Source organism: Pleurodeles waltl, chromosome 12, assembly GCF_031143425.1.
Source record: "Pleurodeles waltl isolate 20211129_DDA chromosome 12, aPleWal1.hap1.20221129, whole genome shotgun sequence".
NCBI classification, from domain to species: Eukaryota; Metazoa; Chordata; class Amphibia; order Caudata; family Salamandridae; genus Pleurodeles; species Pleurodeles waltl.
In genome coordinates this window covers 533,462,753-533,476,367 of record NC_090451.1, presented here as the reverse complement: position 1 = coordinate 533,476,367, position 13,615 = coordinate 533,462,753, and the positions used below count along the sequence as shown (strand labels likewise).

The window sequence follows — 13,615 nt, the reverse complement described above, 5'->3', positions numbered from 1 at the left end:
CTTCAGTATAGAGATCCAAGTAGAACATCTGAAAGGTCCCCCCAATACCCTCAGGATCGGAAACTAGCCCAAAAACAGGATCACTAATCCCTCCAATTTTCCCTTGGACGTGTTTTTGTTCGGTAGGGATAGCAAGCAAGTGGCCCACCCTCTCTCCGAACTCATAAGACTTCTGTTTCCAAGCCAAAAATGTATCAGCTGCCTTTTTTACCGATATTGCAGTAATTTCTGCAATAGCAGTTGCCATTCTATGCAAGACTTCTTGAACGTTATCCCCTGGTACAGTAGCCAATACCCAATTGGTCTCAGCAGTAGAAAGGGCTTCATATAATTCAAGTTCTTTGAGTTTTTACTTCATTAACTGACTAAAGCTAAATCGGAGGGTCTCACCCCGGATAACTGCCTTAAAAGAATCCCAGACTATCCCGATGGGAGCACTCCTAATATGATCCTTCATAAAAATCGGTGTCCAATTTTTAATATGTTTTACATAATCTTCATCCCACAATAAGGAACGTTTAAAGCTCCACTTCAGGTTTTGCCTAACCCATCCTTCGACTTCCACCTCTATCACTAATATACTATGATCCAACATCACCCAGGGAAATTTTACAATTCTAGAATGTTGAAAGAGAATGCGATACAAAATAATTATCCAAACGGGCATGTTTCTGATGTGAAGCAGAGAAATAGGTAAACCCAGGATCCGCTGTCCTTTTTCCCAACCACACATCCACTATTCCATAATCCCAGACCACGTTACACACTCCCAGAAACACCCTTTATTTCCGACCAGAATACTTTCTAAGAGACTCATCGGACCAATCACCAATGGCGTTTATAATAAAGTCGCAACAGACGATTGCGGGGGAGGGCCATAAAGCCAACTCATTAAGCCAGGCAAACAGCGTGGGATCAACCACCACTGCGCCATACACACAACGGAGTGTAAATACTCCATTTAACAAATGGCATTCTAAGATCACACAGCACCCCGGTTATCCACATGTGTGCATTTGGAATTGAAGGCCTGTTGAGGATTGCAACTCTTTGAGTCTTAACCCCTTGCAAAGTCCCCCCATCTAATTTGAAACCAAAAGATTTGAGGATGTCCCGCTAGGCACCTTTTAAGTGTGCCTCTTGGAGGCATAGAATATTTGCTTTTACCATCTGAAGCTCAAAGGTAATCTTTTGCCCTTTTTCCCCGATAAGTAAGCCCACAGATATTAATGGAAGCAATCAGAATATAAATTTAAAAAAAACTGTGGGCCATGATCATGAGCAGACCCTCCCCAGGACGACTCCACTGGCCCCCCCTTTACAAGAAATAGAAGCCAATAACAACAACAACAAAAAACATACAACCAACCTCATGGGTTACCACCCTTCCCCACCCCTTTCCACCCTCAATCCAATCCCTCACCCTAGCCACACCCCATCCACATTGAGCAATCAGGCCTGGGAACCTGAAAGATGTCACCCAAAAGTGAGCCTCGGCTGCCACCCCACACCCCCCCCCCCCAAAACTCGCAGCCAACATCATTAAGACAAAAAGAAGAAAAGAGGAGAGAAGAAACGAGATAAGTAGTAGCCTCCGCCTATAGGTGGTCAAGCTCCATGCAACCCCCCCCCCCCCCCACACACCCCACACGAACTAGGGCACCCTAATACATGACTCTTCAATTGCTGTCATACCCCCGGGTAGTACATTCCTTTAAATATTCCTGGGCTTTTATTTCAGAGTTAAAAACCTGAGACTTCCCATTAAGCCTGACCTTCCGCCGGGCCGGATTCAGCAATACAGAATCTCCTTCCACTTTCTGAAATGAATCAATAAACTGCCTCAAACACCACAGTCGCTTCACCGTAGCATTACAGAAGTCAGCTCTAACAAAAAAAAGGAGTGCCCCTTAGCTTCCCTTTTGGCACTGGGGTGAGCTTTATGGTAAATAACTTGACATAGTAGAAAATGCCCAAAATACACCAGTATAGCCCTAGGTTTCCTAGGGTCTGTGTCCTGGCATTTCGTAAGCAAGAAAGGGAACCGGTGAAAACTATGACCTCATAATCCCAGTCCCAATGTGAGAGCTCGAGGAATGCCCCTTTCAATAGAGTCAACATAAAGTAACAGATGTTGTCTCCCTCTGCCCGGTCAGCTATCCCAAGAAATCGAAGGTTATTACTCTACTGGGGATTTTCAACATTTTCCAGCTTCCACATAACGTCCATCATCGGCGTATCTTGGGACTTTTGCCAGACTTTCACCGCCCCCACTTCAGACTCTCACGCCTGGCTTGTTCAGCAGTTTCAGAAATCCGTTCACCAACTTCAGAACATGCTCTGCTCACTTTATGGATAGAACCTTGAATGTTTTTTGGACGCTAACCGTGCCTGACTGCTGTCACTCCGTACGTCCTCTTGTAAATATTTAATTGACTGCAGTATGAGTGACAGAGCGGGTTCGGGTGCTGAAGGAGAGGCCATTCTATCGTAAATTCTTAAAACCGGGGCCCTGGTGTTACAGTCAGGTCACTTTTCCCTTCTTGGTGTACCTGCTGTGTGACAGAATAATCCCATAGGAGTTTGTGAGTGACATTCGCATCAGACTCGCAGCCATGGTCGCCCACCACTCCGTGCAGTTGCAACAAGAAAACCCCCAGGGGCACTACTAATGGCGAAGTCAGAAACATTATCATCAAGAGAGAACGCGTTGCTGAAGTTGGACGAATCAGACCCGTCAGTCAATGGAAAAACATGTTCCCCAAAGTCTGAGGGCCCTGCCCTACCAATAACTCATCTCTTTCCCTTCAAAGCCCCTACAAGGGACGAAAGTAGTGCCCCCTGCGGCTTATGTCACCAACTTGCCAGCAACAGAACCTTGCTGGTGCCCCCCCAACGCCCCCCCCCCCCTACCCCCGGGATTTTGTTTCAGCTGTCACCCAAGTTTGAATGCCATCCCTTATACCTAGCGTTAAGGCAAGACCTCGGTGCTGAGGGGCAGACCCCTGAGAGCTCCCAGAGTCTCCTCCACCCGGATGCTTTCTAGCATCTGGTCCTCGGGTCTTCATGGGGATTTCGGTTGGGCCCTCTGGTTTCTTTCTAGGCTCCTGCCCGACTCAGTGGCGTAGCGTGGATTGTCAGCACCGGGGCAAGGCAAGTAATTTGCGCCCCCTAACCCGTGGATTTTAGCACTCGAGTTCCCCCCCCCCCCCCAGATGTTGCGCCCGGTGCGGCCGGCCCCCCCTGCACCCCCACGCTACGCCACTGGCCCGACGGAGCCTTGAGCTGAAACCGCATCCACGGTGCCTGCCAGCCAGAGCTTGCTGACCTTTGTGTCGCTTCCCAGCATGTAATCCGAGAGCCACCACTGAGAGGAGCCGCGCGCCAGCAAGAGGGCGCGGAACACCGGATTGGAGAAAACACTTCACAGCCCCCTGCACCAGGACAGAAACAAATCAGGCACGCCACTTCATACCTCAGCCCGGCTACACCAGCATTAGTCCACGGGCCGACCGCCCGAATTCAACCCTTCTGTCTGCAAGGCTCAGATGACTGGAGCGGGAAGGAGCAAACTGCAAAGCATTCTCCCCAGCGCCATCTTGCTCGCACGTTTATGCATTTTCTTGCTCTCTTCCTTGTGTGCTACTTCGACCCACAAATACCTCCCACTGCACTCATATTACTTTCCAAAACTCAGCTTTTTTAATTTATTTAATTTGCCTCCTTGTTGGTTCACGGCCCACTCACCATAGCCCCCACCCCAACTTTGTTCACTTCTACTCACTGTCCTAATCCCTACCCAGTCATGGTTATTTCAGAATGCCCCCCATTTTATTTCACTTGTCCAGTCCCTGCCATTTGCTGCAGACCTCTCTGTTTTTACAAAGTGCTTTCACATATGTTTACATTCTTTTTTTACTGCTACAAGTGGCATTTTCCATCTGGGGTCAATAAAAAACTAAACAGCATGGTGGTTATGTCATGCAGCATGAACAGACATACGTCTTGATGCAAACGTGTGCATTCATGCAGAATTGTTCTTCATTGCACACGCTGCACAGCACCAACCAAAAGCACTTCCAAAGCCAGCAGGCTAAAAAGGCAAGACTGCCGATGTTGCTAATGTTTGTTCCATTTCTGCCCTTTTCTCTCTTGCTCTCGATCAAAGTTGGATGATGAAAAATAACCCCCAGTCCCCACAAAATGAGTTACCGGTGCTTTCCACCTGCAAACATCAGTAGAAACTTAAAAAAAAACTCCCTTCCTCCCCCTTCCTTCAAAAGAGCTGATGTTCGCCATTGGCCACAAACTTATTTACCCTCTCCAAAAAAAAGCACCTTACAGCAATATGAGCCACTGCTGCTGCCTACTGGTGACATGCACAAACAAAATGAAGAATTTTATCGTACAGGAAATGTTTCTCAGACATCCATAGATGGATGGGAAATTGCTTCCTTAAACGAAATGCCACTAAAACGGAGTTCTTGCCGATGCAGACAAATTGATTAATGCTCTTGCTATACTGCTTTGTGTGCTGTCAAAATCCCCGACAATATCATCACTGTTGAAGTAGAAAAATACTGCAAGGTTGTTTTTAGATCATGCATCACCCTTGAAAAACAATACTTTCATTGTCCACTGAGCAAATCAACTACAGCATTTGGTTATGGGCACAGTGAGCCAGCTATCGAAAATGATGGATTTTTCTCTACTTTACATCGACCACCCCATAAACCCACTGGTACACTATCAAAGACATGGTCTAGCAAGCACTAAGGGTCAGGGAGCGAAGGCAGCTTGTCTATACCATAGGTGCAGGGTTGCTTCAGGCCTCTTTGCATCAAGCCATGACACCTTATAAAGTATACCGCTATCTATCGACCAAGGCCAGAATTTGCTCAACCCCTCACCATCAGTTTTAAGGCTTGGGCAGAAATATTTCTTTCAGAGAGAGCACACGCTGTGTGGCCCCAGCCTCATGTACAAGGCAAGCACGTACTTGTCTGTGTTCCGATGCCCTTTGAAAATACATGGAAAAACACACAGACAGAAAAAGATACTTTTTTCAAGCACATCCCCAATGTCGCGCACTGATTGAGTCAGTTCACAGTGTTGAATTAACAGGCTGAAAGTACCCAATGGCTGTCCCTGCTCGGCGATGCGAGCAGGTCCAAAACACACAGGCTGGAACTGCATGATGTCTGGCACTGCTCAGATGAGCCCCAGACCCCCCCCCCCCCCCCCCCCCCAGCAGCGCCCATCACCTCGTACCGCTCATCAGAAAACAATTGGCCTCTGGAGCCGAGTGTGGATTTAATTCTTAGGGTGCGTTACACATGCTAATCTCATTATGGAGGTCGTACTCTAAACGCTGGATGTGACGCTTTGAACACACGGTTCTCTCAGTTCGGTCAGGTTTGTGCTGCACTCTCGGTCATTCTGCAGTGATAGAGAGGTGAGCGGGACCCAATAGGCCTCTCTCCACCTCCTGACCCCGAGACGACCTATGACAACCTAGTGTATCCCGCTGCATTCAGACTAAACGAGCAACACTTATACACAGTGCCAGAAGGCATCAAACCGTTTCATCTTCATCAGATCAAATATTAAATTAATAACAGAATGAACAACACTAAAGTATTCACCATTAGTTAACAAGATGGAAAGACTTTCAAGCTATAGCTATGTCAATATTTCTTAAATTCAAGGGAGCGTCACGATCATCTCGCTCCCAAAACGAACATGAACATTTAAACTCTAACACAACGGTATCGAATTACCCAACCCTCTACAGCTGCGAGGACTGCGTGGCAATGGTGTCAGCTGACACTGCCTCATTTAATGGGAAGAGGATTCCACACAAACGTGCAATGAGGGTACCGCCACCCTGCAGATGTCCATCGGTGGTACCACCATCTTCCCAGCTGTGAGAAGGCAACTGCACCAAAGTGTCCCCACCCGAACACACACACACGCAGGTGGAGAGCACACAACGCCTCACATCAGCTTCAACGCAAGCACACAATCATTGTGCAACTAATTGTCAAACAAGCACGCCTCTATTCCAAACAGATATCAACCCTAGGTTCCGAAATAAAATCACATGTCCACAATCTAGCATGGATTGACTTCTTTAATTTATATTTAATGGAGCACATATTACGTCCTCGAGTTGAAGTCAACTCTTTAAAGGAATTCATTGTAATGCGAAACGCTGGAAAACGGTTTCAATAGATCCGCACACACAAAAAACACTGAATTGTAAACACTATCGGTAAAAGCGCAATTCAGAGTCAAACATCATTCAAAGGCGCTGAAAGGCCATTTATTTTAGCCACACCAACCTCAAATGTAATTTTATGATCACAAATCATGAGGAATAACTTTTTTTGCCATCTCTTCTAACATTACTGGGCATCAACTTTATTTCAGAGGATCAAAGCGGTTGTTTTTAATGCACGGGCGAGACTTTAGCTACTTCAGGGAAGACACCTTTGACTTAGAGAGGAGAGGGACATTCTTCTAGTGTTCCCAAGTCAAGACCATCGCTCTAGTGCGGCTACAGTTTAGGATTCTACAGTCTTGTAGCCTGCGGTTGTATTTTCAGTACACTTGAAGCCCAGACTGCGACATCCAGTCCTTACTCTCGGATGCAGAACCGGATCCAAGGCAGCCAGGATCCATTAGCTGCTTCAAGAGGTTCCTTCACAGGCTACATTTCCGAGAAGACCTTGTTCACATTATCAGCTCTACTGATATTGGAACCAGTTACTTATCCAGTGATTCATTTAACAGGAAGGGCGGAGCAGAGTCAAGGTTCTGGCTCGGATCTCAGAGCCTGTTCATGAGCCTAGCCTTGAAAATGTTTGCTATGTAAATCATATAACAAACATGCTGTAAAATATGACGTCTCTTCAAATTTAAAAAGTGTTTTGACATGTGGAAGCTTTTACATTATTACATCACATTATGCACTGCTCTGAGGGTACCAGGTACATAACACCAGCTAAGATTCATTTTTTAGAGGCACGGGAGATTGAGTGATTTGCATAGAATCACCGTATGCTGTTGACGCAGACTCGAGTCGGACTCCTCAGTTTCAACGTTGGCAGCTCAGGCTGTAATGTCCCATTCTGGGTAGAGGAAGGGTGGCAGGCAGAAGCCACTTCAGGCTCGGTTCGTTATAGGCTCAAGGTTCCAATAGGACCTCGAGCTGAGCTACCCTGGCTCAAGCTTCTAGTGGCTTGCCCGCCTCTAGTGCAAAGAATTAAATGGACCCCCTTGGCTGCTGTTTGAATAATAAAATACAGCAATAAGCAGGGTCCAATTCAGGCCTCTGGGTCCTGGTGCCACGGCATCTGCTGCACCAATGGAAGCTGCTGTCCTGGTCCAAAAAAGGCACAAAACTGCCTTAGGGACAGGAAACATGCCTCCAATAACCAAAGATTGAGGCTGTCTGACCCGTCACTGGACGGTGGTCAGCATTGTTGGAGGAAACAGTACTTAAGAAGTTGGCAGGAGCTAGAGTTTAGCCACCCCCGAGACTAGTGACCATTAGGAAGCTCTCAAAGCCCTCACTTTGTTTGAGGCCACTTTTGGACATAATCAGGGCCACCTGAATTAGGCAAATCAGCAGCTACAATGTTTTCGGCACAGTTAAGGATTAACTGCATTTACCACAATTTGCAGTAGAACCGTTCAAATGGATCACAAGTTACATAACAAACGTGCCACACGTAGTGCAGTGGTAGATCGCTTGGTGATATGGTCACTTTTACTTTGCTCATTGCAGTGGGTAGTTGGGCTCAGGAAGCAGGCTAGTGCACCTGAGACTATTTTCACCTGCTTCTCCTTAATCTGCTTCCTTTCATCCATCCGTATCATCAACAGGCGTTTCTCTTTAGTTTGCTTATGGTAAAGTGCTTATTTCCCCTGTATCGTTATTAGGACCTCAGCAAGATCCCTGGGCACTGATGCCGCACAGGTGCTCCTGCTCATCCTGTGTGAGAGATGTTTAAAGTTGTCTGCCAAAGCATGACCTTAGTCCCCAGCTGTGGAGGGTGTGCTGTACGTCTTGAAACGGGTAGTAACCTGTGATTATGGGTACAGAACTTGCTGAGTTCAGCTGGTTATAAATACTTCTAAACCCCCCTTGTTCACCGCACACCCCACGGCTTATTGTGCCAGATCTGCTCCGATAGGGGGCACCTGCCGTCTCCCCCATCACCCCGTGTCCTTCGGACTCACTCCCTCTCCTCCCAGCCCCCAAAGTAAAGGTGATGCAGCCCCAGCGCAGCAAACACCATCCCGACCCCTGACCCCTAAACTGACGCCTGACAACCCCTTCCCTAAAGTGTGCAGCCGACCCTGACAACCGGGCTGGCTGCCTGGCAAGGCCCACGTGAATAACTTGCAAACCACGCGCGGGCCTCTGCGGCCGTTTCTCCGAAAAGGATTTCGCAGTCCCGGGAACGGAGGGAAGCTTCCCGCTCCCGCCGCGACCCGTAATCCTTCCGGCTGCAGCGGATCCCACCGTGCGCCGCCCGCGGAGGACGGCTCGGGACAGGGGCTTATGTACTAATACCGCCGGCAAATCCGGGCGGGAGGACACGGGGACCAATGGTGCAGGGCGGGGGCGCCGGAGAGGGAACCCGACCCCCGCGCGGTGCGGGACCGGAACGCACTGCCAGAAACCGCACGAGCTGAATGCACGCAGCACAAATACCGGCCGGCCGCAGACTGCTCCCCCGCCGTGTACCAAACCCCGCAGAAACAACCCTCAGAATATATGACCGTCTGTATTTTTGTGTCCCCCAGCCGTGCGGTCAGCCCGAGGCAGAGTCTTGAAACTGCTGACCAGCACGAGGTAAAGAAACACGAGAGCAAGCGGCGTGACTCGAACTCCGGTGAAAATGGCCACACAGACCACCTACTCTCTTCTGTTGCACTGTAACACCCCCTTTCTTTCTGTATCTCGTGGCCTTGCGTCGTAGAGAAGAGTGAATGGGGCATTAGAACTCCCTTCAGCTATTCGCCTGTCCCATGCATGGTGCGAGCGAAATATTTATGAGACTAATTGAGAAAGAGCAAAGTAAGGTGTCCAGCTTGGCTCTAATAGGTCAGGTACCAGCAAAGCCCCCCCCCCCCCAAAAAAAAAAAAAAAAAAAAAATAAGCATGGGAACCATGGAAATGTAATCACAGCTTCCAGCTCCACAAAAACTGAAGAATGTGCAGGGCAGGCTGATTATAAAGTAAATAACACAGCCTTTTCCCCTCCGCATTGGGCTGGGGGTCACTGATGAGGTGCTAAAAGGCAGATCTTCCTTCCTGTGGTGCTATTTTTACAGTTTTAGCCCAATTCTGCAATCCAAACCCTGTGAAAACCAACATTTCTTTTTTACAGTTTTATATAGCGGAAACTCGACCAAAGGTATTGGAGCGTTCTACAACTGCACCAGTAATAGTACATATTTTTGAGGCACTGGAAGATTATGTGGTTTGCAACGAATAAATAAGGAAATCAAGCAGCTATCGTGGCTACCATCCTATTCATGGACAACAATTAACACATACAAGGCTCCAACAGCACAGCCACACCTGGCAGAAATATTTTAAAAATCTCTAAAAATGAGGGTGCTGCACCAGATTTCACTACTCCCCTCATTGGATGCAGTTCCAAAATGGCTCAAATCCTCAAACAATGGGAAATGTAGGCTCTGTGCATACCATCAGGAAGACTTCTTACATCTTCTACGCATATGCCCTGCACTGTTACCCTGGCAGAAACCGTACCACAAAAACATTTTTATCTCCAGTGGCGTTAGATCTTGCCGACAAGCTATCCTATTTAGTCTCTATGGGATGACACCTCAACACATGGCATACGTAGCAAAATTCATATTAAAAGCGGAACACCTTTTAAAGCATGCGCTGCATAATGTGAAAGCTGATGGAGCTATTCAGTTTATGACTAAGTAACATTTTTAGCGCAGTTTACAAGATCAGCCTAAATACAGAACTTTGATAGCATGGAGCTGGAATGGACAGCTCCAGCTATTGCCCTTGAGTTGAAATACAGAACTTTTTTTAAGCAGTGGACCAATAACGTATCTTGGTATTCAAGCTTAAATCAATGAGAATTATATGCCCCAGTAGGACATTTCTTGGTTTTCCGTTTTAGTTGGTAACGCTTTTATGTTTGTTGCTGGTTGCAATGATTTTTATTAATTATGCAATAATGTTTAAAACTTTTAAACGTGATTTGCCCAAAATCATGGGATGTTGAGCGACACACCGAGGCTCAAACCTGGTTCCCCACGTCTAAGGTCGACAGTGCTAACCATTAACACCACATCCACCCACCGCATTCTCTTACAACTTAAAAAAACCAAAACAAAAAAATAAACAAGGGTACACTGTCTTTTAGACAGATATGCTGGTGCTTGTAGAGTTGCAACAATGCTGAGTTTCACTACTTGTGAAAACCAACAAGTTGTTACAAGTAAAAAAAAAAAAACACACCAACACAGTGCAGTGTAAATTGGTAAAAGAGGACAATAGAAAATGCATCCGTATTTATAGTTTCTTGATTCAGGGGTAGGGGCTGGGCTCGGATCGTGTTGGGCTTGAGGGTCTATGAGGATCCCTGAGCAGAGTCCGAGCCGGGCATCTGGCTTGAGTCAGGCTTGAGCTTTTAAGGGCTCACCCACCTTTATGGGCAAGGGTGAGTATGATCTGGGGATGTCTACCTAAGTGATGTCAGAAAAGAACATTCCTTGCTAAAACCATGAATATAAGACATCAATACCACCTATGAGGGTCGATTTCTGGGTGAAATGGGGAACAGCATGGGCAAATTTGAATCCTGCCATGGCTGTGCCTGACCAAACCCCCCCTACATGTGTGCGGGTATCAGGTCATACGTCAGTGCAGCCCTCTTAATGATGATGTCCCAAGTGTGAGCCTAGTTGACCCATTTCAAAGGCTGCCCTGTTGACTCCGACGCTACTTCAGTTGTCCCTTCATGCTCAATGCCCCTCTTTTGAGATGTACTCATTTGTCACCTTCCTGAGCCCTGGGATCTGGTGGGTGAGCAAGGCGTGAATTCACAGATGTTGTATGTGTTGCTAGTGGGCAGTTCTGCTGAAGCGGTGTTCTTCTGTAAAGCAGAAGTTTAAGTGCACAAAAAGTTTGGGATTTATGATAAGTGTAATGAGGTCGGATCAGCAAATTTGGGGCCAAGGTAACAAACTACGAGAACTGTTAGTGTAAAAGTAAATAAAAGATTGGTTGAGTTGATCCCAATAGATCCCACCCACTTCAACCAGTGCTGCAAAGGATGTCCTCTTTCACTTCAACTTTTTGAACATAAGCATGGCCATTGGAATTACGTGGCGTAACACGGCACACTTAGAAGCACTACTACTTCACTATTTAGTGAGTTTCACACGTTATTTAAAGACAGTATGGGAAAGGTTTCATCTTATTAATATCAGTTTAACAACTAAACACAGCAATCAGCATCTGAAAGATGGCCTGCGTCGGCGTGAGAAAAGGACCACCACTCCATGGCAATATGTGCGTAACGTTTTTTAAAAACGTTTGATCAGTTTGAGCTAGAAACACTTTTTTGTTAAAATCTGTAAATTATGCAGATGATGATGGGTTATATAGAAAGTGCAGCAAATCCATAATTATACAGAAATGCTGTAGTTGCTGAATTGAACCATTTAAGTGGCGCTGAACATAAGATAAGATTCTAGTGTTTCTGGTGCTTCTTCTGGCAGTGGTTCCCAATGGTTCTTTGCGCCCCTTTCCCAGTCAGTGACAGACATTAAAAAAGCATGCATAACTGCACTCGCTCATGTCAGCTTTTGACCAGTACCGAACTAGAAGATATATTTTCAGAGTACTATGTGTCCTCTGGGTTTCGGTATTTTCCATCTTTCCCTCTCTATTTTACATGGCTCTGGGATGACTGGAGTCCACGTTTTATGGACGAAAATGGGGCCAACCATTGGTGTCACTCGGACTTATCCCATTAGACAGCATACACGTGTCGGAAGTCTTAAACATATCCTCCCAGACATGTGCCAGTTGCACACTCCGCTTCGTGTGAGACTCTTATATGGCGATGCGGTAGCCCCTGTCGAGTTTCCCTAAGCAGACAGGCATTTTGTTGCTACTGTTTATTAACGCTTACACATTTTCCTTGCCCTCAGCTGTGCGAGCGATTGTTTACCTGGCTTTCTCTCCACTTGTTCTTTCTGTGCGCTGTCACCACAACTTACTGACACTCACCTTGAGCAGTTCTTTGAATCACCTCGTCCACTGTGAGAGCTTGGGATGTGGCCCTTGACTCAAAAGAACTGTGGGCTCTTCAGTGCAGTAAATTTTCTTACATTTGCCAAAAGTTTATGGATTAGGATCTCCAGAGAGGTCAGCAACAGGGTTTTCAGCTCCGAAGGATGTTCTACCTTGAACAGCAATTCTGTAGCTTGTGTACACATTTCTCAATCTGTAGCAGAGTATAAGGTGCGATTATCCTGAACAGTGGCTTTTGTATCCCCAATGACAGAATGGGCAACCTTAAAAATTTGCGCGGAAATGGAGCGATCTCAGGGAAAGTCAATTGCTCCACTGCGCAGCAGAGCTCAGGGCCCAACTAGCAGAGTCAGTCTGTGCTCAAATTCTGTTCATTCTCAAGAACAATTGCTTCCGTTACTCGGGGACCACCAGACGTAAGCCTTTGTTGCATCTGCCTTAAGCATGTTTATGTCGTGAAGAACCTACAGCTGTATCAGTCCAAGGAACCTAAACTTAATTTTGTCTTGCAAGGGTTCAGGTAACAACCCTGTTAATGAACCCCCCCCAAACCATGGCAAATAAATTTTGCACTGGACCAAAACTCGGAGGTGCGGTGAACCATGAATGTCATTCACCTTCAGGTGTCAAAGACTATATTCCGGGCTAAAATATACACGATTAACTGTTAATTCCGTTTCATTAACTTACATGCAGTGAACACCCTTGCCTCTGAAGCCTTTTCAGCAGCGCTGTGAGGCGTTCATGTTTTCTCTGAAATGTTGCACACACCAGGATGTTCATCATCCTCTGCAACCTGGAATGGGTCTCACTGGTGGCAGGCTGAAAAACCTCTGCTGCGTACAACTCTGGAAAGCTCAAGCGGGGAGAAGTTAGAGATTTTCTCAGAAGACTTGCATGATTAAGTGTGTGGGGGTGTTCCTGCGTGGTGAGTAAATGATGTGTGCGTGATGGGGACGGTGTGTTGCAATTCACATGTAAATCCTAATGGGGCAACTCAACATGCACTGAAGAAAAGGCAAACTTAGCATTCACAGCAACCCTTGGTTCAAAGACACAGACGCACTACCTTTTCTGGTTGCCAGCTGGTATCCACATCGCACAACCCCATGGACTCCTCTGCATCTGAAGCATGCCAGCATCATTTCCCACAAAGCCATCTTTCACCTATTACAAATGCCTCGAGTCCCAGAATGACGTAGATGCAATTTGGCACTGGATGGACCTCTGGTCACTTATGCCAAACAGTGAGAGTCTATTTCCCTGTATCCTCCTAAGCAACCGAGCTAT

General features: G+C 46.7%; 1 protein-coding gene across 3 annotated transcripts in view; it reads right to left on the bottom strand.

Annotated features, from left to right (window-relative positions):
• Positions 1 to 13,615, bottom strand: part of ST3GAL2 (ST3 beta-galactoside alpha-2,3-sialyltransferase 2) — a 235,769-nt gene that overhangs the window by 145,154 nt on the left and 77,000 nt on the right. Inside the window, exon 1 of one of the 3 annotated variants that reach the window (XM_069217525.1) lies at positions 3,476 to 3,610. The exons of the other annotated variants lie outside the window; for them this stretch is intronic. The gene's annotated coding sequence lies outside the window, so the exon portion shown is untranslated. Of the gene's footprint in view, positions 1 to 3,475; positions 3,611 to 13,615 lie in introns of those variants that run through there. 3 annotated transcript variants of the gene reach the window in all.